The sequence below is a fragment of the Triticum urartu genome, chromosome 4 (assembly GCF_003073215.2).
Source record: "Triticum urartu cultivar G1812 chromosome 4, Tu2.1, whole genome shotgun sequence".
Classification (NCBI taxonomy): Eukaryota; Viridiplantae; Streptophyta; class Magnoliopsida; order Poales; family Poaceae; genus Triticum; species Triticum urartu.
In genome coordinates this window covers 58,462,204-58,487,518 of record NC_053025.1, presented here as the reverse complement: position 1 = coordinate 58,487,518, position 25,315 = coordinate 58,462,204, and the positions used below count along the sequence as shown (strand labels likewise).

Genomic DNA, 25,315 nt, shown 5'->3' with positions numbered 1-25,315 from the left:
TATGGGATTGTCTTCGGGCAATGATCCTGCTGTGAATGTCTTCTGATTGTAAAGTATATCGTCAAGGTGCTCTACAACATATCTTACTTATGAGAGAGTACAGTTAAGACTTTTGTCTTCAATTGATTCTAGAATGAAGTTGCTAAAAATTATATTGTAAAGATCTTAAAAATAGTTGAATGGATTAGCACTAAAAAGTGAGTTCATATGTAGCCAACATAAAGGTCTTCCTCACTGACTATCCTCAACCATCATGTAACACGATCACCTAAATCACTAAGCTTCGTGGGAGCCTCAACCATCATGTATCACAATCTCCTAAATCAGTAAGCTTCCTGGGTTCAAACTCCTGGGAACGATTCAAGCAGAGAATTCAATTTCTGACATCAATTTTGACTCATCCCACTTCTGGGAACAATTCAGGTAGAGAATTCGATTTCTGACATCAATTTTGACTCGTCCCTTGCAAGGCCCCGATTGGAAGCCTTGTAACCTGATACGCCTATCAAAAATATACCGGTGTATTTTACCATCTTATAAAATTGACCAGCATTTTACAGGGGTGCCTTTTGTCACGCTATATCCCGTACGTGCTTGGATAGAAGATACAGAGAAGAGACAACCAGGAGACACCCCACGGAAGCCTCTGCCTCACGCCATTCCTTCTTGTTGCGCTCGTAGGACCATGAGGAGGCTCGAATCGGTGGCCAGCTGCTGCAGTCCAAGACCCCCTTCCGCAGATAGTCGGGGGAGCATGGTGATGGCGATGGATGCTGGTCGTCGCGGGTTACAGGACGCAGTGCGACGAATCAGGAGGAGGGCGTACGGGATAAGGAGGGAGGGTGGCGTGGGCCTCCCTCAAGACCACCTCCCACGCTGCAGCGACGGTGTCGCATCTCTGGCACCACAGCGGCAGCAGCAAGCGTACAGGGCAGCCGCGGTGGCGCTTCTTCGGCACGGCGACGGTAACGCGCTTACGGCGCCATATTGTCTGACCAGACCACGACTCTGTAACATCCCAAATTTTCAATTTGGAATGTTATACACTAGATCATCATTGCATATCATACTTATTGCATTTTGATTGATCCTAAAAATTTCACGCAACTCAAGGACCCTCGGAGAGAGTTGGGGATTTCGTTATTTTCATCTTTAAGTTGTCTCAAATTTTGAAAATAGGATCATTTGATTTTATTTATTTTATCTTCAATTATTTTTATTACAAAAATTATGAAAGAGGGAATAAAATGACTTTCCCAAAATAAATAAATATTAAGGATTTAATAAAAAAATTAAATAAGATTTATTCTGGTTTTATTTGCTATTTTATTTGAATTTAGGAAAAATGTGTGTTTTTCAAAATTGCATTTAGGCCCCAAATAAATGTTCATCCTGTGCGGCTTGATTTTAGAAGCCGGGCAAAATTTATTTCGGAATTTTTGGAGTCCGTTTAATAGTCCTTTTGTTTTTTCTAAGCGTAACTATTTAAAAAAAACTGAACCGACCTACGGCCGTGCTAGGCCCAGACTCCTCCAGGCCTCAGCCTTTATAAGCCGCCAGCCCATCCCGGGCCGAAACCCTAGCCGCCCCGCCTCGAACCCCGAGCCGCCCCGCCCGACGCCGCCGCCCCGCCGGACCCCGCCGCCGCCGACGCCGCCGCCTTGCCGGAGCCGCCGCCGCCCGTCCCGCCGAGGTTGACCCGCCGCCGGTTTTCCTGGAAAAACCATTCGGTTTTTGCCGATTTTCGTTCGGTTTTTTTAGTTTCCGTTTTTTTCTTTAGATCGGTTTTTTGGTTTAGGTTAATTAGCGAGCGTTCGCTCGTTCGTTCGTTTTAACGAACGCGTTCTTCGTTTAGATATAGTTAACGAACGTTCGTTTGTTAAACTGTTTGTTGTTTTTTCTTTTTCTCGGATTAAATCCGTGATTTTCTGATCGCGATTTCTGATCCGATTTTTGTTTTAATTTAACTTTTCGCTCGTTTATCGGAATCAGGCGATTCAAGCGCCTTGAGTTTCGTCTCGAAACCCTCTTTCCGCTTAGCCAATTTAAACAAGTTTTTGCTACTATAAAAATTGCCTTGGATCCAGAATAGTAAACGAAGTCTGTTTCTTTTGTCGTTTGTCTTCCGTTGCTTCGTTCGATTTGATTCTTTTTGCCAACCGGGAGTTCTTAAGTTGAACTTTCTGGTTAGTTCTCTTATTTGAGTTTTACCTGTGCATTAGCTGAGTACTTATTGTATGCTTGTTTGTTTGCGATAGAGTACCCGGAGTGCGCCGCTTGCTACTTCGAATCGCTAAGTTTCCCGGATCATCAGCAAGGCAAGTAACACTTTGATCATGTTTTTCCCTTCTACCCAGTTTTATTGCATTAGATCCAATCCTCACACATTGCATGATTTAGGATCTAATTAAATTATGGGTTTGGGAAGTAGATGAGGTTAGTACCTATTACATGTTATTAACAAACCTTTTGGGAGTTACTTCTATGTTTGCTTATTTATGCCATGCTATGCTAGTAGACGTGGATTGGGTGGAGTGTATCCATGAGACAGATGTGAGATTTTAATTAATGGTTTATCTAAGGTGGCAACTTAAATACACATCTGGGTGGATTGAGGCACCTGAATATTCCAGCGATTGCCTGTTTTTCTTTATGGACCGCCACCCAGACTCAAAGGGATCATGAGATTATTCATGCTAGAAACTTCCGTGTGCAGCCACAAGCTATTATGGGCTCTAGCATAGTTGACTAAGTTGTGCAAACTCTTACAGTGGTAGACTAGTAGATGTAGGGGATGTAGGTTGGTACGGTCTACCCGTTCGTAAGGTGCTAGCGCTTCTGAAAGACTATGTCTTGGTCATCCGTTTCTCAAACACCATGTAGTGCGAGAAATCCAAAGGAGGAGATCGAGTCTTGTGGGGAAAAATGCGCAAACCTCTGCAGAGTGTATAAACTAATCATGGTTAGTCGTGTCCCCGGTTATGGATATCTTGAGTATCTAGTACATGGATTATCATCTGAATCTCACCATGTTACTCTAAAATTTAATTCGTTGGGTTTTGTTTAATGATGATGCTTAATTGGGATTGAGAATGCTGTCAACCATTCTCAATGTTTAACAACCACCATGATAGTTAAATAAATTTATTCCTTTGCAGTAGGGAAAAATTGGCTTTACGCAAAACTGTAACCATAGAGCTTTCCACCAGCCAAATATGCATATAGTATAGCTGTTTCATTCCATTACTCTCTATGTGTTACTTTGCCAGCATATTCCATGTGCTGACCCGTTTCGGGCTGCAACGTTAATGTTGCAGACTTTTCAGACGATGATTAAGGAGTTTTTAGGTCGTGATCCTATACTCAGTGATGCCGTTGGAGTTGATGGACTCACTTATCTTTCAAGCCTTCCGCTGTTATCGTTATTAGATGGCCTTAAGCCATATTTATTTTAATAAGTTCTCTTTTGAGACACTCGATGTAATAAGTGTGTGATTGCTACTCTGTTATAAATCCTTCAAGTACTGTGTGGTGTCAGCATTACTGATCCAGGGATGACACCTGAGCACAGAGATTGGACCGTTTGAGGTCTGGTCACTACAAGATGGTATCAGAGCACACGCTGACTGTAGGACACGACCACTAAGCTAAAGACCTAGATCACTATTCACTCTCTTCTCTTTTCTGACTTCTCATCTTCTCTATTCTTTTAGGATGACGGATGCAAGGAACAAGTTCACTCAACCGGATGAAGATACACCCTTTGGACGTCACTTGAAGGAAGTCACTAGATACCTGAACATAGGAGTATCAAGCTTCACCGGAACCTACAACGCCACTTTACCTGAAGAGAAGCGCTGGATGATTCAAGTTCAAGTTCCAGGAAGAACGTTCATGCCAGTCACTGAGCCCATAGAGTTTTCTTTTGATGCATCAACTTGGAGTCTAGGAAAGAGCATGGCAGCTCACATCGCCATGGGACGCATTGGGGAAGTCTACCGCAATGATCTCAAGGATACTATCTACCAGATTTGTGGGCGCCGAGATGAGCACTGGGAGATGATCAACACCAGGAAGGATGGATCAGTTGCAACTTTTATCCAAGAGTTAAACCAGCACATTCGACGTCAGGAGAACCAGATGTGCGTCGACATGATAGATCTGAAGAAGGCAAAGACAAGAATCAAGGAACTGGAGGAGGAACTCAAGGCTACACGTGAAGATTATGAAGAGGAAATTGAAGTATTAGTGGAGAAGAATGACGACCTGATCAATAAGATCGGAATATTTATGGGAGGCCCTACACCGGTAGAAGAAGACGAGGAACCCAAGGAGATTTTCCCGGAAGATTACATCATCATCGATGACACCGACTCGGATCCAGATGATAGCGATGATGACTATGTTGATGAAGCTGGAGCAGATATCATGGAGTCTCCAACCAAAAAATATTTCTAGTAGACCACCTCATCAGTAGTAGTAGTCCACCATGTAAATATAGTAGTTCGATCACTTTTTCGATAGTTAGATCATTTGTATGCCCTTGTTTGATTGTTTGAATGAAGTGAATTGTTTGTTTTGCCTCATGTGCATATGGGTAGTGTTTCTCTATAGACCCCTTCTATTCTTAAATCTCATCTTTTCTAAACCCTCAGATGCCTCTGAGATGTGACCCCGGATTTACCTTCCCACCGGAGCTCACCCAGTTGATCCAGCAGCAGAACACATTGATGCAGTTGCTAGTCCAGAATCAGAATCAGGGGAACAACAACAACAACCCACCACCACCACCTGTTGATCACTTAGCCCGTTTTCTTAGGCTGAATCCGCCGGTGTTTTCCAGTAGCACCGAGCCGATAGTAGCAGATGATTGGCTCCGCAAGACAGCTAGGGAGTTGACTACGGCAGGATGCACAGATGTGGAAAAGGTGAAGTTTGCCGCACATCAGCTTGAAGGACCCGCAGCATCATGGTGGGAGAATTTCATAGCCACTTTCCCTATCGACACTGTCACATGGGACCAGTTTCAACAAGCTTTTCGAACTGCCCATGTTTCAGCAGGAGCTATGGCCATGAAGAAGCGTGAGTTTCGCAACTTGCGCCAAGGAGGACGGACAGTTGGCCAGTATGTGGAGGACTTTAGTAAATTAGCACGTTATGCCCCAGATGACGTTGCTACGGATGCAGCAAAGTAGGAGAAGTTTCTGGAAGGACTGAATGATGAGTTGAGCATGCAGTTGATGGTAGCAACCTTCAACAACTACCAGGGGTTGGTAGATCGTGCTCTTATGATTGAAGGGAAGCAACAACAAATTGAGAATCGCAAGAGAAAGTATGGACAAGGAAAGCACAATTCAGGAGCTCAGCAGAAGCCATGTTTCACCCCTAGACCGGGAGTACATTTTCAGCATACCCATGGAGGAGGTAACTCGCACAACCACAATGGCACCAAGAATGGTAATGGGAATGGAGGAAGCAATGGCCATAACCGCCCCAACCCATCGACCCCAGCCAAGAGAGACCTGAGCCAAGTCACTTGCTTTAAGTGCCAGAAGACCGGACATTATGCCAATGAATGTCCTGAATCCCAAAATGGAAATGGCAATGGAAGCTCTGGGAAGAAGCCGAACCCTTTCAATAGGGGACAGGTGAACCACGTTAACGTGAAAGAGGTTGAAGAGCAGCCGGATGCAGTAATCGGTAAGTTTTTGGTTAAGTCATTTACTACACTTGTTCTTTTCGATACTGGTGCATCGCATTCATACATATCAAGGGGATTTGTGGATAAGTATAAACTGCTAACCCAAGCCCTTAGGTCACCCATATTAGTAACCTCGCCCGGAGCAAAATATATGGCTAGTCTATGGTGTGATCGGTTACCATTAAGACTACATATTTCCATCAGACCTAATAGTGTTCGAATCCCAAGAATTGGATGTGATATTAGGCATGGATTGATTGTCAAAGTATGAAGGGAATATTGAATGTGCCGGTAAGTCAATTTTGCTTGCCATCTCAGAAGGGAGAAGGATCAAGTATGTATCCCGACATGTGCCAAAGAGGACTCAAGCAAATTGTTTAACAGGAGTTATGCAGGAAGAAGTACCAGTAGTGAAGGATTTCCCCGAAATATTTCTAGAAGAGTTGCCAGGCATGCCACCGGATAGAGATATTGAGTTTTTGATTGAGCTTTTGCCAGGTACAGGGCCAATATCAAAGAGACCATATAGGATGCCTACAAAGGATTTGGTGGAAACTAAAAAGCAAATTAAGGAGTTACTGGATAAAGGATACATTCGCCCAAGTTCTTCACCTTGGGGATCGCTAGTACTTCTAGTGGAAAAGAAGGATGGATCGTTAAGGATGGTTGTTGATTATCGAGGATTGAATGAAGTAACCATCAAGAACAAGTACCCACTGCCGATAATCAATGATCTGTTTGATTGATTTCAAGGAGCTAAGGTATTTTCCAAGATCGATCTGCGATCAGGATACCACCAGTTGAAGATTCGAGAATATAATATACCTAAAACAGCTTTTACCACCAGGTATGGGCTGTACGAGTATACCGTTATGTCATTTGGTCTGACTAACGCACCTGCATATTTTAGGAACATGATGAACAAAGTGTTTATGGAGTTCTTGGATAAGTTCGTCGTAGTGTTCATTGATGATATCCTGGTTTACTCAAAGAATGAAGAGGAGCATAAGGAGCATTTGCGTTTGGTACTTGGTAAGCTCAGAGAACATCAGTTATATGCCAAGTTTAGCAAATGTGAGTTTGGTTTGTAAGAAATTTGATTTCTCGGACACGTTATATCCGGAGAAGGTATAGCAGTAGATCCCACTAAAGTTGATACCGTGACCAAGTGGGAAGCGCCAACCACAGTTGGAGAGATCCGGAGTTTTCTTGGACTCGCAGGATACTAACGGAGGTTCATTGAGAATTTCTCAAAGATTGCGAAACCTATGACGGAGTTGTTGAAAAAGGATAGCAAGTTCATATGGACTGAGGAATGTGAGGCTAGTTTTCAGGAGTTGAAGAAACGTTTGGTTACCTCACCAGTGTTGATTTTACCGGATCAGACCAAGGATTATGAGGTGTATTGTGACGCTTCACGTCGAGGACTTGGAGCAGTGCTTATGCAGGAAGGAAGAGTTGGTTCATATGCCTCACGACAGCTTAAGCCCCATGAGTTGAATTATGCTACACATGATTTGGAGTTAGCAGCCGTAGTGCATGCATTGAAGACTTGGAGACATTTTTTCATTGGAAACCATTGCGAGGTGTTCAAATAAATGTTCATCCTGTACGGCTTGATTTTAGAAGTCGGGGAAAATTTATTTCGGGATTTTTGGAGTCCGTCTAGTAGTCCTTTTGTTTGTTTTTCTGAGCGTAACTATTTAAAAAAAACGAACCGACCTACGGGCCGTGCTAGGCCCGGACTCCTCGAGGCCTCAGCCTTTATAAGCCGCCGGCCCGTCCCGGGCCGAAACCCTAGCCGCCCCGCCTCGAACCCCGCGCCGCTGCCGCCGCCCGCCGCCCCGCCGGACCCCGCCGCCTCGCCCGACGCCGCCCGCCGCCGCCGTCTCCTCGCCGGAGCCGTCGCCGCCCGTCCCGTCGCCCGAGCCGCCGAGGTTGACCCGCCGCCGGTTTTCCCGGAAAAATCGTTCGGTTTTCATTCGTTTTTTTTAGTTTCCGTTTTTTTCTTTAGATCGGTTTTTTTTGTTTAGGTTAATTAGCGAGCGTTCGCTCGTTCGTTCGTTTTAACAAACGCGTTCTTCGTTTAGATACAGTTAACGAACGTTCGTTCGTTAAACTGTTCGTCGTTTTTTCTTTTTCTCGGATTAAATCCGTGATTTTCTGATCGCGATTTCTGATCCGATTTTTGTTTTAATTTAACTTTTCGCTCGTTTATCGGAATCAGGCGATTCAAGCGCCTTGAGTTTCGTCTCGAAACCCTCTTTCCGCTTAGCCAATTTAAACAAATTTTTGCTACTATAAAAATTGCCTTGGATCCAGAATAGTAAACGAAGTCTGTTTCTTTTGTCGTTTGTCTTCCGTTGCTTCGTTCGATTTGATTCTTTTTGCCAACCGGAGTTCTTAAGTTGAACTTTCTGGTTAGTTCTGTTATTTGAGTTTTACCTGTGCATTAGCTGAGTACTTATTGTATGCTTGTTTGTTTGCGATAGAGTACCCGGAGTGCGCCGCTTGCTACTTCGAATCGCTAAGTTTCCCGGATCATCAGCAAGGCAAGTAACACTTTGATCATGTTTTTCCCTCTACCCAGTTTTATTGCATTAGATCAATCCTCACACATTGCATGATTAGGATCTAATTAAATTATGGGTTTGGGAAGTAGATGAGGTAGTACCTATTACATGTTATTAACAAACCTTTGGGAGTTACTTCTATGTTTGCTTATTATGCCATGCTATGCTAGTAGACGTGGATTGGGTGAGTGTATCCATGACAGATGTGAGATTGTTAATTAATGGTTTATCTAAGGTGGCAACTTAAATACACATGTGGGTGGATTGAGGCACCTGAATATTCCAGCGATTGCCTGTTTTTTTATGGACCGCCACCCAGACTCAAAGGGATCATGAGATTATTCATGCTAGAAACTTTCGTGTGCAGCCACAAGCTATTATGGGCTCTAGCATAGTTGACTAAGTTGTGCGAACTCTTACAGTGGTAGACTAGTAGATGTATGGGATGTAGGTTGGTACGGTCTACCCGTTCGTAAGGTGCTAGCGCTTCTGAAAGACTATGTCTCGGTCATCCGTTTCTCAAACACCATGTAGTGCAAGAAATCCAAAGGAGGAGATCGAGTCTTGTGGGGAAAAATGCGCAAACCTCTGCAGAGTGTATAAACTAATCATGGTTAGTCATGTCCCCGGTTATAGATATCTTGAGTATCTAGTACATGGATTATCATCTGAATCTCACCATGTTACTCTAAAATTTAATTCGTTGGGTTTTGTTTAATGATGATGCTTAATTGGGATTGAGAATGCTGTCAACCATTCTCAATGTTTAACAACCACCATGATAGTTAAATAAATCTATTCCTTTGCAGTAGGGAAAAATTGGCTTTACGCAAAACTGTAATCATAGAGCTTTCCACCAGCCAAATATGCATATAGTATAGCTGTTTCATTCCATTACTCTCTATGTGTTATTTTGCCAGCATATTCCATGTGCTGATCCGTTTCGGGCTGCAACGTTAATGTTGCAGACTTTTCAGACAACGATTAAGGAGTATTTAGGTCGTGGTCCTATACTCAATGATGCCGTTGGAGTTGATGGACTCACTTATCTTCCAAGCCTTCCGCTGTTATCGTTATTAGATGGCCTTAAGCCATATTTATTGTAATAAGTTTTCTTTTAAGACACTCGATGTAGTAAGTGTGTGATTGCTACTCTATTATAAATCCTTCAAGTACTGTGTGGTGTTAGCATTACTGGTCCAGAGATGACACCTGAGCACAGAGATTGGACCGTTTGAGGTCTGGTCGCTACAAACTCGTTCAAAACCGGTGGAATACCCTTGGTTTACCGGTGTAACCGGAAAATAAAAGTGAAAAAATACTCCTACATGCAAAAATGACTAATAGCCAATCGGGTGAATGAAATGCAGCCGTTTTATTTTTTGGTTTTTTTTGTTTATATGTTACGCGTGTAAATCGCTTGAAAACGAGGATCCAAGCGCGGCCCAAGTTTTGTTTTTGAACCTCCCAAGTGAGTTGGCCCATTTTGTTGGCCCTTTCTTTCAGCGGTGGGTGTGATGGGCGCTGGATGTCGGTCAGTGTGAAGTGGGTGGTCGATGTTTCTCCTCGTCAAGGCGGCGTGGCGGCGTGGAGGAAGGCGCCCAGCACGTGTCGCCCCATTGCCTGAACAATGTTGTCTACAGAGGAGAAGGGGTCTATTGGGAAGGGATTTGGTTTGCACCGGGCTTGTCCGTCCGAGCCAACCAAGCGGTCGCCGCCACCGGCCCCGGGTTTGCTGCGGCGGGGCCGGTGGGTGCGAGAGTGTGCGTCTTGTCCGTCCGAGCGGTCGCCGCCGCCGCTGCTGGCTGGTTGTTGCCTTGTTGGTCAGAGGAAGGAGCGTTCTCCATCTGGACCAACATGGTGTGTGCAGCGACGCGGCATGGCAGCTCTGTACAGAGGGGCAGACAATTTGGGGACGGCTTGGAGAGGTCAGTGGAAGCAATTTGGGGGCATTGTGGATACGGCACGCCATTCGTTGCTGTCATTGGAGGAGGTACGCCACTGTGAGTGGTGCTGCAGTCAGATGAGGAGCGCATCTTCATTTGTCACTTCCATTGGAGGAGCCCGGCCGCCGCTTGCTATCGCCACATGCTGCTTGTGTGCGGTGCTGACCACGACTGGTTCGTGTACCTGCCGACGGAGCAGGCTCAGTGGTGTCACTTTGAAGCGTAGTTATGCTGTGGCAGCCATCTTCAGCGACATGCTTTGGTTCAGGGCCGCGCTTCTTCGGCTTCGCTCGGTGGCTATATTCCCTAACTCCTTCTGGTGGATCTGGTTTGTTCCTCTCCCTTTACTTTTTATACATGTTGTATCTGCTGTCTGTGCTTGTTGTGAATGTTCCTGTGCCTTGTGGTGCTAGGATGTAGAGTTTCTTGGTCTACTTGTTCTGCTATTGACTGAATTTCTTTCTTCCAAATCATGTGTGTGGCCGTCTGGATTGCTTCTCGCAGAGATTCATGATGATAGATACACATTCTAGTTAGCTAGGGTCAGGGTGGCTTCCAGTTTCACTGGGTTTGGCCGTTAGGTGTAGGATTTATGGACATCCTATATGATGCTATGGCACCCATGGGAAAGGGCAGCCAAGAAACGAAAAGCAATGGGTGTTGTTGTTGAGAAGCATTGGGGAAAGTCTGTATCTTGCTTGAAATCTCTTATGACTTACTTATTTCAACTGCTTGCCTGATAAAATTTACTGCCTGAAGATTTTGCTTTTGCAGTTTGCCTGGTTTAATGCTCTATCCATTTACTTTGCAGCTCATAACAATTTTGTTGAAACACTCGTGAGCAGATATTTAGGCCATCAATGTCGACCATTATATCAGAGAATTTAAAGTAAGTAATATCCTATCATGTTTAAATAAATTCTCATCTTATTTGTTTCAAGAACTTGAATGTCGTCACAAACTAACGTATTAGCTGATCTCGATTTCTTAGGGTGGCGCCTGCTGCATCAACTGACATTGTTGACATCATAAAAAAATGCTTGAACTAAAAGTAACTTCAACAGTTGTTGCAGTTGAAGAGGAGCATGGGGGAATATGATGTGACATGTGAGTACTTTCTCTCTATGTAATTACATCACTCGTAATTTCTACCAACATTCTCTCACTATTTTCTCATACAGTTCCACCAAATGGCACAAGTACCAAATACAAACCAAGGGCTTTCTTTAATAGCTATAAGTTTTAGATAACCGAGAAACGAATTCTACAGTATGATAAAAGTAATAATCGTATTAAAGAACCAGCTGATGGTTTGTTTGAAATGGAGAGGACATTGAACACACTTTCTGAAGCTTTACGTTGAATTACAGGATGGGCGCACAAAATCAACCAACTGATCAATATCTGCTACCATGCCCTTGCTCAGGCTGGAGCCTCATTGGAAGGGAACACCTACTGAACAAAATAACTGGTGGCTGACATTGACAATCTTCTTTGCCCTTTGCTGATAAAGATTCTTTGTAGAATATATTTTGCCCTCAAAGGTCAGGATCATTTCTGTTCGTTTGCTACCTGGTATTCTTTGTCTTCATTGATGGCGGGCACCTGAATCAGCAAATACATAAACTAAGCATATATGCCTATTTATATTGCCTTGTGAATCTTACCATACTATTGAATTATGGTGGTGTAATGTCCAAACAACGAACAGGTTCACATTTATCAGTTTTATGAGACCAGTCCCCATCACCCATCCGTTGTTCATGGCCAGCAACAAATATTTTGTCCTGACATGACCATATATACATAATTTTCTGAAAATATTAGTCCTATAATAATCAAAAGTACACACAGATAGAATGCACACAATGCCATGAATAGATGTTGAAAGCACAATATTTTATACATAAGGCTCTAACCATGTAATATGAAAAGTATATGATCTGAGTCGCATCCTTCTAGCGATGCAAATTACCCAAACAAAATTGTACTTAAGGAGTTACTGTTCAGTTCTATATTCTCACTTAATTAATTAAGAGTGGTAATACAGTGTATTTTCTTCAACAACTCTTATCCCCTTCTCCTATTTGTAAAACTGTAATAATTACAAAAGTACCCTGGCTAACAGATCACAATTCTACACAAATAGGTGAATACATAAGATGTTCATATCAGAGAATAAACCCAAGGGAAAAGGTAGGTAAGAATTAGGGCCCAGCAAAAGAAACAAATCGTATCACATATAATTAGAGCCAAGCCAAAGTAACAATAGACCCCTCAAAGATAAAATATTGAACAATAGTTTAACAACGATATCAAGAGGACGGAAACCAAGGATGCATCTATGATCTCCATCTCACTACTGAAGAGACCAATAGTGATCAGCATCTAGCTAAAAGGCAGCACAAAACGACTGATCCCATTGCTAAAGAAGCATAAATAGCAATGAATGTCTAGTGAAAAGCGAAAACAAAAGGAATTATTTCAGAAAACAAGTAATACATGGCACTTCTTAAAGAAGAGAAACAAAATCTTATATCCAGTCTTAGGTTAATCCATATATTCCAAGAAAAAAAGTCTTACAGTTCTGAAATAATAATAAATATTCCCCATTTAATTTATAGACGAACTACAGATCATTGTAAGTTTTTGAAGAATGCTAGACTGTTGGCGTCAATAGATATTCAAAAACCGGAAGGTAATGAATTGGGAGATGCTATTCAAAAGTTGTAGTCCATACAAAGAAATTAATAAAACATTATATAATGGACTGGTATAAGAAACACAATGGATGCATATCTCAAGGTGTAGCCTTAAGACCTTTTACTATCATTTTCTCTTGACATTTATCTAGATGCTAACCAGCTTTGCCACCATAAATGCAAAACATTTCTATCTCGACACATCCACCTAGTCAAAAGTCGACAACTGGGTCAATAATACGGCCCACTATGTCCAAGAATGTTGGGTAAGAATTATATTCTGAACCAATTTAGTTGACATACCAATGCCTAATGCTTCAGTGTTGATCTCTATATTTTGAATATTGGTAAGCATTAGAGACACTTGGTGAAGGCAAGGCCCAAGTTCTAATTTGAAGCAAACAAAAGTTGATGCCTAACAAAAAATCTGTACACATGCTTCTGAACCTAAGGATTGGTGAGCAATTCTCTTGTCTGACAGTTATTGTTGTAAATGTGCAACACAAATAATGTTGGTAAGCATCAGATTCACCATGTTTTAGCCAAACAGAGTAAGCACATAGTATTCTAAGAATGGCCCATAAAACAAACGATTTAGTAGAGGAAGGTGGCAAACCTTAATCACAACACGACATCCGCTAGCTACTGGCGGATTGAACAATACCTGCAAGAAGAACATGGGTAAACACACATCAAAAAGAGGCCAAGACATGGACTGGATCAAATGCATATCCTATTGGAAAAGAAAAATCAGTTGGAGGTTCGACATTATGGAAGTAGATGGATAGCGACCTCCTTGTCAGATTTTAATTTTCCACCACGGAAATAAATAGAAATCATAAAATCCCCATGATTGATAACACGAAATAATAACTTACCTTCAAATCTGAGAGGGAATGACACACGCGCACACAGTGCATGTGTGTGTGAGAGAGAGGGAGACTTACACCATTCATGGCAGTAAAAATGAGTGCAGACCGCAGAACTGATCATATGGGAAGAATACCCTTCAAATTATATGCCAAAAGCTAGTGCAACCAATATAACTGTCAGATATTAGAAAATGGTATACATATAGTTCAACAAGGCATCAAGACTCTGATCTGGCATGAAAAGGAAGTATCAATATTTGACGATGTAGCACTTGCCTTCCTCTGGTTATGAAAATCAATTGCATTCATAAGTAATGCAACAATATCGTGAATTTTTTCTTCATTAGAAAACTATTCATCGTTCAACTTGCTGATATTCCTGAACAAATAACTACAACATACTATGAGTTGCTAAAGCATTAGCACAAACCTCATCCTTCAAACTACCATCAGTCAAAAGGGTAGAGCATCAAATATAGCTAATCAGAACATGGTCATGTAACATGAATCAATAATCTCACAGAGAACAATACGAATTCAATCATTTCAAACTATAAACTTACAACAGTTTCAAAAAGCTCTCATCAACTGGTGTACTCCAGAACATTAGAAATTCTTTCTCTACCTTCAATGCACTTCTTGTTTATCTTACCCTGCTGCAACGACATGCTTTTTGATATCTGTCATTGGACGCCTCCCCCGCCTCGTAGCTCCACCCCATCGCGGCGGAGTAGCTTTGCTGACGTAGCTCCTTGCACCCATCGCTGGCCTATCCTCCACTGTGACCTCAGTGCTCCTTCCTGCCACGTCCGACTTTGCTGCTCCTTCTCACCCACTGCCAACCTCCTCACCCTCTCTTGTTGTCCACCCCGCTGTGGTGACCCTGCCGCCCCTGCTATTCCACCGAGACGACATGCGCTAGGACACCCTGCATAAGAGCAGTAGTTATTTGGGAAAACATGCCTGTCTTTATAGCATTTCTCCTATATAACATTTGATTGAGGACCTATATAGAATATAATTTTATATACATAAGGAAGATCATCATAAATATAGGAAATACATGTCTGATACCAACTCTGTTTTGTTACAGGAACATCAATGAAACATAGAACACGCTAAGGTGGGGAGAAGAAAAGATTGTTTGGGAACAAAAGATGGTTGGTAGCTTCTTCATTGGCTTCAAAAGGTTTGTTTTTCTGAGATCGGTGTGAAGGCCCTTCTCATGTCCTCAGTTGCTTACCTGCATTTTGAACGACACCTTGAATTAGATTGCTATTCGTTGTTAAGGTGAAAGTAGTCATAGTAGCAAACAAGACCTCAATGGTGTGGTTGTTGGTGCGTCTTGTGGCAAACAATGCTCTCCTTGCTGTTGTTTGTCCCTCACATATCCTGCGATGGTACTTAGCTTGTGGTAGCCCCAGATTGTTTAGGAAAAAAAATCAAGTATTGTCCTATAAGGGACCTCGACCAACGGTGGGGTATTGTGCAGTTTCTAAATGCACATGATTAAAGTTGATGGACTATTAGTTGTAAAATTAGCGTGTTCAATTGCAAAATTTGTTTACTACAGAGAGACAACTGACCAAGCAGGTAGTCGAACCTGATTATTTGTGGATGGTGAAGGACCTGAGGACAGAGGGTCACATATATTTTCTATACCAATCAATCCTTAGTTATGACAGCAGTATAGAACCACAATTAAATTAGATTCCAGATATTAACAATACTCCTCTAGCTTCTCTTAGGTGCATATTTATTTTTGAATGTAAAACCATGAACCTCTGGGGTCGAGAGAGGCGTTGCCAGAGAAGGAAGACGTAGCCAAAGGAGGAAGACTCCATCAAGTAGCAGGACTACGGCAGTAGCCCAACAGTGACCAATGAGTCGTGTCATGTGGGGGCGACAGAGGCGATGAATCATGCCTACAAGGGTGATGACGGCCTCCTGACCCACATGGTGCCATCCATCCTCGGTAGATGCATAGATGGGAGAGGCACCGGTGCAACCACCATGTTGCCTCTCCGGGGACAGCCTCCTCCCCTACCTGCATAAAAAAAATAGGAAGCCATGAATTAGGGGATGAGGTCAGGTTACCATGCCAATATATGCAAACCGTGAAGAAAGAGCTCACCTGTGTTGGGCGTCTCCTCCATGTACTGGGAGCCATCCTCGGCCTCTCCTCCTCTGCAGGCACCCGCCGGGGTGGGGGCTCGACCTGGACGTGCTCCTCTGCTGCCTACCCTCCCTGCAGCAGCTGCTCCTAATCTCCTTATGGAGATCGGCGCCTGATCCCAAATCACGGCGCGGGGCGTCGGATGCCGGCGACCTGCGCCCGATCCCGATCTAGCTGGATTGAGAACATAGTGGCGTCCCCTTTGCTGCACCTCGAGCGTCGGGGAGGCCCAGGAGAGAAGGCAGCGGCGCGAGAGGCCGTGAGGAGGAGTAGGGGAGGTGGGACAGCGTGGAGAGGGATGAAGAGTGGCGTGGGGCTCGAGGACGGAGAGGATTGGTTGCCTAGCGTGATTTATATGTTCAATACCCAAGTGTATCTTGAATAGTCATCCACAATCACCAAGCAATACTTTCTACCCTCAAGACTATCAAAGGATGGAGGCCCAAAGAGATTCAAATGAAGGAGCTCCAAAGGCCTCTTTGAGTAGATGATAGTCGTGGGAGGGTGAGCCTTCTCATGTAGCTTTCCTTCGATGCAAGCACTGCAAGCACGATCTTTAGCAAAACTAACATTTGTTAGTCCACGGACATGGTCCCCCTTGAGAAGACTTGCAAAGATCTCATATTGATGTGGGCTAGACGGCGATGTCAAAACCATCCCACGTCAACTTTAGCCATTAGGCATGTTGCGGTCTTAGTGGGTCGTTCCGAAAAATTAATCACATAGAGACCGTTCTCGACATGCCCAACAAAGGCTACTTTAAGAGTCTTACTCCACAAGAGGGCCACGGTATCAATAGCAAAGAAAGTGGCAAAGCCCATGAGTGCTAGCACACGAGAAACAACGAGAGCATGATCAAGATCTTTCTTTAACTTAGCGTGATCAACGTTGTGTAACTCCTCAAGAGCCAAACGAAGACCACGCTCTTCCTCAAGAGCATTGGAAAGATCCGAAATCTCATCGGCATTGTCGCGACTATGCCCCTCCATCTTGGAGATAGTATCTTCGTGAGCCTCGATCATGTCATTGGCTTCACCAAGTTGTTCTAAAAGAGCAACGAAATGCTTCTTGGATTTACCCTTGAGTTTACCCATAAAGGACTCAAACTCATTTTCCTCCACATTAGATCCCTCATATTCATCAATGCAATCCGTCAAGGAAGAATTATTAATGATGGTAGTTTTGATGTTGGGGTTACCTTATTGGTGGCTTTAGCCATGAGGCACTTGGCGGTGATGTTCTCATTGGGTGAGTCGAAGAGAGACACCCGTGGAGCTTTTGCAATGGCAACAGAGGCCATGGAAACTGACTCACCATCTTCATCATCATCATCATCCTCATGGTACTCTTCTTGAACCACCAATGCCTTGTGAGGGGTCTTCTTGGTGAAGTTGCTCTTGTTTGGAAAAGACTTGGCTTTGTCCTTCCGGATGATCTTTCCACCATCGTCTTCCCTCTTCTCATACGGGCACTCCGTAATAAAATGGCTCACATTGCCACAATTATAGCAAGTCCTCACATGTTGCTTGCTCTTCGTACCACTTGAGTTGTTCTTGTTGAAGTTTGGCCTTGAGTTTTTCTTGCTCCAAAATTGCCTTGAAGCAAGTGACATGTGTTCATGATAGGCATACTTTGTATCTTCGGGGTTGCTTTCCTCTTCTTCTTCTTCTTCAACACAAACCTTGGCCTTCAATGTAAGGTTGGGCTTCTTTGCCCTTTGAGAGCGAAGCACCGCATTGTCGGCGGTCTTATCCAAGATGTTCATAGCCACAAACTCATCCAACACTTTACTTGAGGACAAAGTGTTGAAGTCCGGCCTTTGACGAATGAAGGAGGACATGGTTTTGTGGTACGACATCATTGCCTTGAGGAATTTGCGCTTGATCCAATTGTCATCCGTGTCCTTGCTCCCATGACCTCGAAGTGAGACCGCGAGTTTAGTTACTTTCCGATAAAGCTCACGAGATTCTTCATCTTCTTTCATTGCAAACTCATCGGCTTCATCTTGCACTACTTCATAGTTGGAGCGTTGAATGCTTGCGCTTTCCCGATAGAGAGAGACAACACAAAGTCATGCATCTTTGGCTAAGACGAAGGGTCGAAGATGAGGTAGATCTTCGGGTGAAACTGCATCTTGGATGATGAAGAGAGCATTCTCATTGAATTGATTATCTGCGGCTTCTCGAGGGGTGAAGTTGCTTGGGTCATGCGGATAGAAACCTTCTTCAATGATTCTCCAAATATTAGTATTCACATGATTTAAATGGCTCTTAAAGTGATAAACCCAAGAATCAAAGTCCTCATTTTCACAATTTTAGGGGGAGGACCGACATGATTCAAATGACTGGAAGGAATCAGTCCACCATAAACAAGTGGTGGTTCCACATGGGCAAAGATACCGGTGCCATTTTTACCACTAGAAGAAGGAGCCTTTTCACTACTAGCTTTCCCTTTGTCGGAGTTAGCATCCGTCACCTTGTCAGTGAGATCACCCACTTTCAACGGTATGGTGGATAGTTTAAGCCCTTCAATGAATTTAGTAAACATGCTTTTAACCTCGGCTGTCATGGAGGTTTTCAATGTCTCCAAGGCTACATTGAATTCTTCACGAGAGACCGAGGTTCCCCCATCGCCCGTAGACGAGATCGGATTCACACCGAAGTGCTCCTTCACACCGTCTACGGTGTCAACCATACTTTTCGGACGGAAAGTCCTTAGTAAAGAGACGAGGCTCTGATACCAATTGAAAGGATCGATATGATTGACTAGAGGGGGGTGAATAGGCAACTAACAATTTTTAACTTTTTTTTACCAAATTAAACTTTGCATTAAAGTAGGTTGTCTAGATGTGCAACTAGGTGAGCAACCTATATGATGCAACAACAACAAGCACATAAGCAAGCAAGGGAAGTAACACTAATAAGCTTGCACAAGTAAATGTACGAGATAACCAAGAGTGGAGCCGGTGAAGACGAGGATGTGTTACCGAAGTTCTTTCCTTTTGAGGGGAAGTACGTCTCCGTTGAAGCGGTGTGGAGGCACAATGCTCCCCAAGAAGCCACTAGGGCCACCGTATTTTCCTCACGCCCTCACACAATGCGAGATGCCGTGATTCCACTATTGGTGCCCTTGGAGGCGGCGACCGGACCTTTACAAACAAGGTTGGGGCAATCTCCACAACTTAATCGGACGCTCCCAACAACACCACGAAGCTTCACCACAATGGACAATGGCTCCATGGTGACCTCAACCGTCTAGGGTGCTCAAACACCCAAGAGTAACAAGATCCGCTAGGGATTAGTGGGGGAATCAAATTTATCTTGGTGGAAGTGTAGATCGAGGCCTTCTCAACCAATCCCGAACAAATCAACAAGTTTGATTGGCTAAGGAGAGAGATCGAGCGAAAATGGAGCTTGGAGCATTAATGGAGCTTTCGGGGGAAGAGGTAAGTCAACGAAGAAGAAGAGGACCCCTTTTATACAAGGGGAACCCATCCAACCGTTACCCCCAAAACAGCCCCGCAGAGGGCGGTACTACCGCAGGGGGCAGCGGTACTACCGATGGACCCAGCAGTACTACCGCTCCTCCTCGCGGTACTACCGTGCGGCGCAGGAACTAAGACCGGTGCGGTACTACTGCTTCTACTACCGCTGCAACTGCTGCACAACCCGACACGAGAGGCGACCCCCTCGAGTCGACGCGGTAGGGGCCCGGTACCACAGCGATACTGCGGCTGAGACCCACAAGCGGTACTACCGCTTGGACCCAAAGCAGCACACTGAAAGGGGAAAGAGCACTCCATTGAAGCGGAATGGCACAGAGGGTGAGGAAAGGATGTGTACGTGTTGATTTCACCCAAGCCTTACCAAATCGGACCCCCTCTTAATAGTACGGTGACTCCTACGAAACTAGTCCACCAAACAAGAAACGAAAGAGCTACACCGTCTTGAATAACACTCCGAGGGGAAAGAAATCGTCTCGTGCCAAAGGATGAATCTCTGAAATGCTCAAAGCACACGATTAGTCCGCAAACATGTTGTCATCAATCATCAAAACTACATCGAGAGAGATATGCCTTAACACTAGGGAGATGCCCATCAATTGATGTCAGTGCAAGGAGTAGGGATTGCCATGCAACAGATGCACTAGAGGTATAAATGTATGAAAGCTCAACAAAAGAAACTAAGTGGGTATGCATCCAACTTGCTTGCTCACGAAGACCTAGGGCATTTAAGGAAGCCCATTGTTGAAATATTCAAGCCAAGTTCTATAATGAAAAATTCCCATTAGTATATGAAAGTGACAAAACAAAAGACTCTCTATCATAAAGATCATGGTGCTACTTTGAAGCACAAGTGTGGAAAAAAAGATAGTAGCATTGCCCTGTTTTATTTTTTATTTTTTGGGGGGCCTTCCTTTTTTTGGCCTTTCTCTTTTTTTATTTGGGACAATGCTCTATTAATGATGATCATCACACTTCTATTTATTTACAACTCAATACTAGAACAAAGTATGACTCTATATGAATGCCTCCAGCGGTGTACCGGGAAGGGCAATGAATCAAGAGTGACATGTATGAAAAAATTATGAACGGTGGCTTTGCCACAAATACGATGTCAACTACATGATCATGCAAGGCAATATGACAATGATGATATGTGTCACAATAAATGGAACGGTGAAAAGTTGCATGGCAATATATTTCGGAATGGCTATGAAAATGCCATAATAGGTAGGTATGGTGGCTGTTTTGAGGAAAATATAAGGAGGTTTATGTGTGACAGAACGTATCATATCACGGGGTTTGGATGCACCGACGAAGTTTACACCAACTCTCAAGGTGAGAAAGGGCAATGCACGGTACCGAAGAGGTTAGCAATGATGAAAGGATGAGAGTGCGTATAATCCATGGATTCAACATTAGTCATAAAAAATTCACATACTTATTGCAAAAACCTACAAGTCATCAAAAACCAAACATTACGTGCATGCTCCTAGGGGGATAGATTGATAGGAAAAGACCATCGCTCGTCCCCGACCGCCACTCATAAGGAAGACAATCAAATAACACCTCATGTTTCAAATCTGTTACACAACTGTCACCATACATGCATGCTACGGGACTTGCAAACTTTAACGCAAGTATTTCTTAAATTCATAACTAATCAACTAGCACACTCTAATATTACCACCTTTATATCTCAAAACAATTGTCAAGTATCAAACTTCTCCTAGTACTCAATGCATTTTTTATGAAAGTTTTTATTATACCGATCTTGGATGCCTATCATATTAGGACTAAATTCATAACCAAAGCATATCACCATGCTGTTCCAAGGAACTCTCAAAATAATATAATTGAAGCATGAGAGATCAATAATTTCTATAAAATAAAATCACCACCGTGCTCTAAAAGATATAAGCGAAGCACTAGAGCAAAATTATCTTGCTCAAAAGGTATAAGTGAAGCACATAGAGTATTCTAATAAATTCTAATTCATGTGTGTCTCCCAAAAGGTGTGTGCAGCAAGGATGATTGTATTAAACTAAAAATCAAAGACTCAAATCATACAAGATGCTCCAAGCAAAACACATATCATGTGGTGAATAAAAATATAGCTTCAAGTAAAGTTACTGATGGACGAAGAGAAAGAGGGGATGCCTTCCGGGGCATCCCCAAGCTTAGGCTTTTGGTTATCCTTGGATTTTACCTTGGGGTGCCTTGGGCATCTCCAAGCTTAGGCTCTTGCCTCTCCTTGTTCCATAATCCATCAAATCTTTATCCAAAACTTGAAAACTTCACAACGCAAAATTTAAAGAAAATCTCGTGAGCTCCGTTAGTAAAAGAAAACAAACCACTACTTCAAGTTACTGTAATTAACCCATTCTTTATTTATATTGGTGTTAAACCTACTGTATTCCAACTTTTCTATGGTTCATAAACTTTATTACTAGCCATAGGTTCATCAAAATAAGCAAACAACACACGAAAAACAGAATCTGTCAAAAACAGAACAGTCTGTAGTAATCTGTAGGTTTCGAATACTTATAGAACTTCAAAAATTCTAAAATAAATTGTTGGACGTGAGGAATTTATCTATTAATCAACTGCAAAAAGAATTAACTAAATAGCACTCTCCTGTAAAAAATGGCAGCAAATCTCGTGAGCGCTAAAGTTTCTGTTTTTTACAGCAAGATCGCAAAGACTTTCCCCAAGTCTTCCCAAAGGTTCTACTTGGCACAAACACTAATTAAAAGCATAAAACCACATCTAAATAGAGGCTAGATGAATTATTTATTTAATAACAGTAAGGAAAAATATTGGGTTGTTTCCCAACAAGCGTTTTTCTTTAAAGCCTTTTAACTAGGCATTGAGATTTCAATGATGCTCACGTATAAGATAAGAATTGAAGCACAAAAAGAGCATCATGACACACGTGACAAACACATCTAAGTCTAGTATACTTCCTAAGCATAGGAATCTTATAGGCAAACAAATTATCATAGCAAGCAAAAACTAGTATATGCAAGGAAGTGGAAAGAAACGATAGCAATCTTAACATAACGAGAGGTAATTTAGGAACATGAAAATTTCTACAATCATATTTTCCTCTCTCATAATAATTACATGTGGGATCATAAGCAAATTCAACAAAATAGCTATCACATAAAATATTTTCAACACGATCCACATGCATGCGAAGTTTACACTCTTCCAAAATAGTGGGATTACCATTAACTAAAGTCATGACCTCTTCAAACCCATTTTTATCAAAAGATTCACAAGATTGAACAATCTTCAAATATGTGGGATCTAAAGTCGACACTCTTCCAAACCCACTTTCAATATTATTACAAACATTATTATCAATCTCATATTCATCATGGGGCTTAAATAAATTTTCAAGATCATAAGAAGAATCACCCCAATCATGATCATTGCAACAAGTAGTAGACATAGCAAAACTAGCATCCCCAAGCTTAGGATTTTGCATATTATAAGCACAATTGATATTAATAGAATTTATACTATCATCATTGCAATCATGCTTTTTATTCAAAGATCCATCGTGAATCACTCCATAAAGTACTTCATCACAATTTTCAGATTTACAAATTTCAAGCAAAACTTCATAAAGATAATTTAGTGCACAAAACTCACTAGCAATTGGTTCATCATAATTGGATCTCTAAAAAAGATTAGCAAGCGGATGAGGATACATAGATCTTAGGTTCTCTGTTTAGCAATAAATAATAAACTATTCCAACCAAACGAGCAAACGAGCCAAGTAAGACATCAAAGCAAATGAAAAGACGAATAAAAGAAGGGTGAATAAAACGGCAAGGATGAAGAGGGGAAGAGGAAAACGAGAGGTAAATGGCAAATAATGTAATGCGAGGGATAAGAGTTTGTGATGGGTACTTGGTATGTCTTGACTTGTGCTTAGATCTTCCCGGCAACGGTGCCAGAAATCCTTCTTGCTATCTCTTGAGCACTGCGTTGGTTTTCCCTTGAAGAGGAAAGGGTGATGCAGCAAAGTAACGTAAGTATTTTCCTCAGTTTTTGAGAACCAAGGTATCAATCCAGTAGGAGGCCACACGCAAGTCCCTTGTACCTACACAAACAAATAAAAACCTCGCAAACAACGCGATAAAGGGGTTGTCAAGCCCTTCATGGTCACTTACGAGAGTGAGATCTGATAGAGATAATAATAATAAGATAAATATTTTTGGTATTTTTATGATATATATTGAAAGTAAAGATTGTAAAATAAAATAGATTGAAAACTTATATGATGGAAAATAGACCCGGGGGCCATAGGTTTCACTAGTGGCTTCTCTCAAGATAGCATAAGTATTACGATGGGTGAACAAATTACTGTCGAGTAATTGATAGAAAAGCGAATAATTATGAGAATATCTAGGCAAGATCATGTATATAGGCATCACTTCCATGACAAGTAGACCGACTCCTGCCTGCATCTACTACTATTACTCCACACACCGACCGCTATCCAGCATGCATTTAGAGTATTAAGTTCATAAGAACAGGGTAACGCATTAGGTAAGATGACATGATGTAGAGGGATAAACTCAAGCAATATGATATAAACCTCATATTTTTATCCTTAATGGCAACAATACAATACGTGTCGTTTCCCTTTCTGTCACTGGGATCGATGATACGTCTCCAACGTATCTATAATTTTTTTATTATTCCATGCTATTATATTACCTGTTTTGGATGTTTATGGGCTTTATCATACACTTTTATATTATTTTTGGGACTAACCTATTAACTGGAGGCCTAGCCTAAAATGTTGTTTTATTGCCTATTTCAGTGTTTCGAAGAAAAGGAATATCAAATGGAGTCCAAATGGAATGAGATCTTCGAAAGAGTTATTTTTGGAACGGAAGCAACCCAGGAGACTTGGAGTAGACGCCAGGGAAGCTTCGAGGAAGCCACGAGGCAGGGAGGCCCGCCCTACCCCTGGGCGCGCCCCCACCCTCATGGGCCCCACATGGCTCCTCTGACCGACTTATTTCGCCTATATATGTCCATATACCCTAAAAACATCAAAGAGCAGAATACATCGGAAGTTCCGTCGCTAGAAGCCTCCGTAGCCACCGAAAACCAATCTAGACCCGGTCCGGCACCCTGCTGGAGGGGGGGAATCCCTCTCCGGTGGCCATCTTCATCATCCCGGCGCACTCCATGACGAGGAGGGAGTAGTTCACCCTCGGGGCTGAGGGTATGTACCAGTAGCTATGTGTTTGATCTCTCTCTCGTGTTCTTGAGGTGGCATGATCTTAATGTATCACGAGCTTTGCTATTATAGTTGGATCCTATGATGTTTCTCCCCCTTTATTTTCTTGTGATGAATTGAGTTCTCCCTTTGAAGTTATTTTATCGGATTGAGTCTTTAAGGATTTGAGAACACTTGATGTATATTTTGCATGTGCTTATCTATGGTAACAATGTGATATCACGTGATCCACTTGATGTATGTTTTGGTGATCAACTTGCGAGTTCCATGAGCTCGTGAACTTATGCATAAGGGTTGTCACACATTTTCGTCTTGACTCTCCGGTAAAAACTTTGGGGCACTCTTTGAGATTCTTTGTGTTGGTTGAATAGATGAATCTGAGATTGTGTGGTGCATATCGTATAATCATACCCACGGATACTTGAGGTGACATTGGAGTATCTAGGTGACATTAGGGTTTTGGTTGATTAGTGTCTTAAGGTTATTCTAGTACGAACTCTAGGATAGATTGAACGGAAAGAATAGCTTCGTATTATTTTACTATGGACTTTTGAATAGATCGATCAGAAAGGATAAC

The 25,315-nt window shown here is 42.5% G+C and overlaps 2 long non-coding RNA genes across 3 annotated transcripts; one reads left to right on the top strand and one right to left on the bottom strand.

Moving 5' to 3' along the window:
- The first annotated feature begins 9,820 nt into the window (after positions 1 to 9,820).
- Positions 9,821 to 24,703, top strand: LOC125550647. The gene is made up of 6 exons (XR_007301733.1): positions 9,821 to 10,548; positions 11,032 to 11,109; positions 11,212 to 11,327; positions 11,591 to 11,764; positions 14,888 to 14,983; positions 24,313 to 24,703. It is a non-coding gene; the product is annotated as an uncharacterized LOC125550647 (long non-coding RNA).
- LOC125550646 lies at positions 11,322 to 16,411 on the bottom strand. 2 transcript variants are annotated; one of them, XR_007301732.1, is made up of 4 exons: positions 15,929 to 16,411; positions 15,114 to 15,841; positions 13,539 to 15,037; positions 11,322 to 11,825 (listed from the first exon to the last, which is right to left on the bottom strand). It is a non-coding gene; the product is annotated as an uncharacterized LOC125550646 (long non-coding RNA). The 2 variants fall into 2 exon arrangements; XR_007301731.1 differs by having other exon boundaries at positions 11,322 to 15,037; positions 15,929 to 16,405.
- Positions 24,704 to 25,315: the final 612 nt, after the last annotated feature.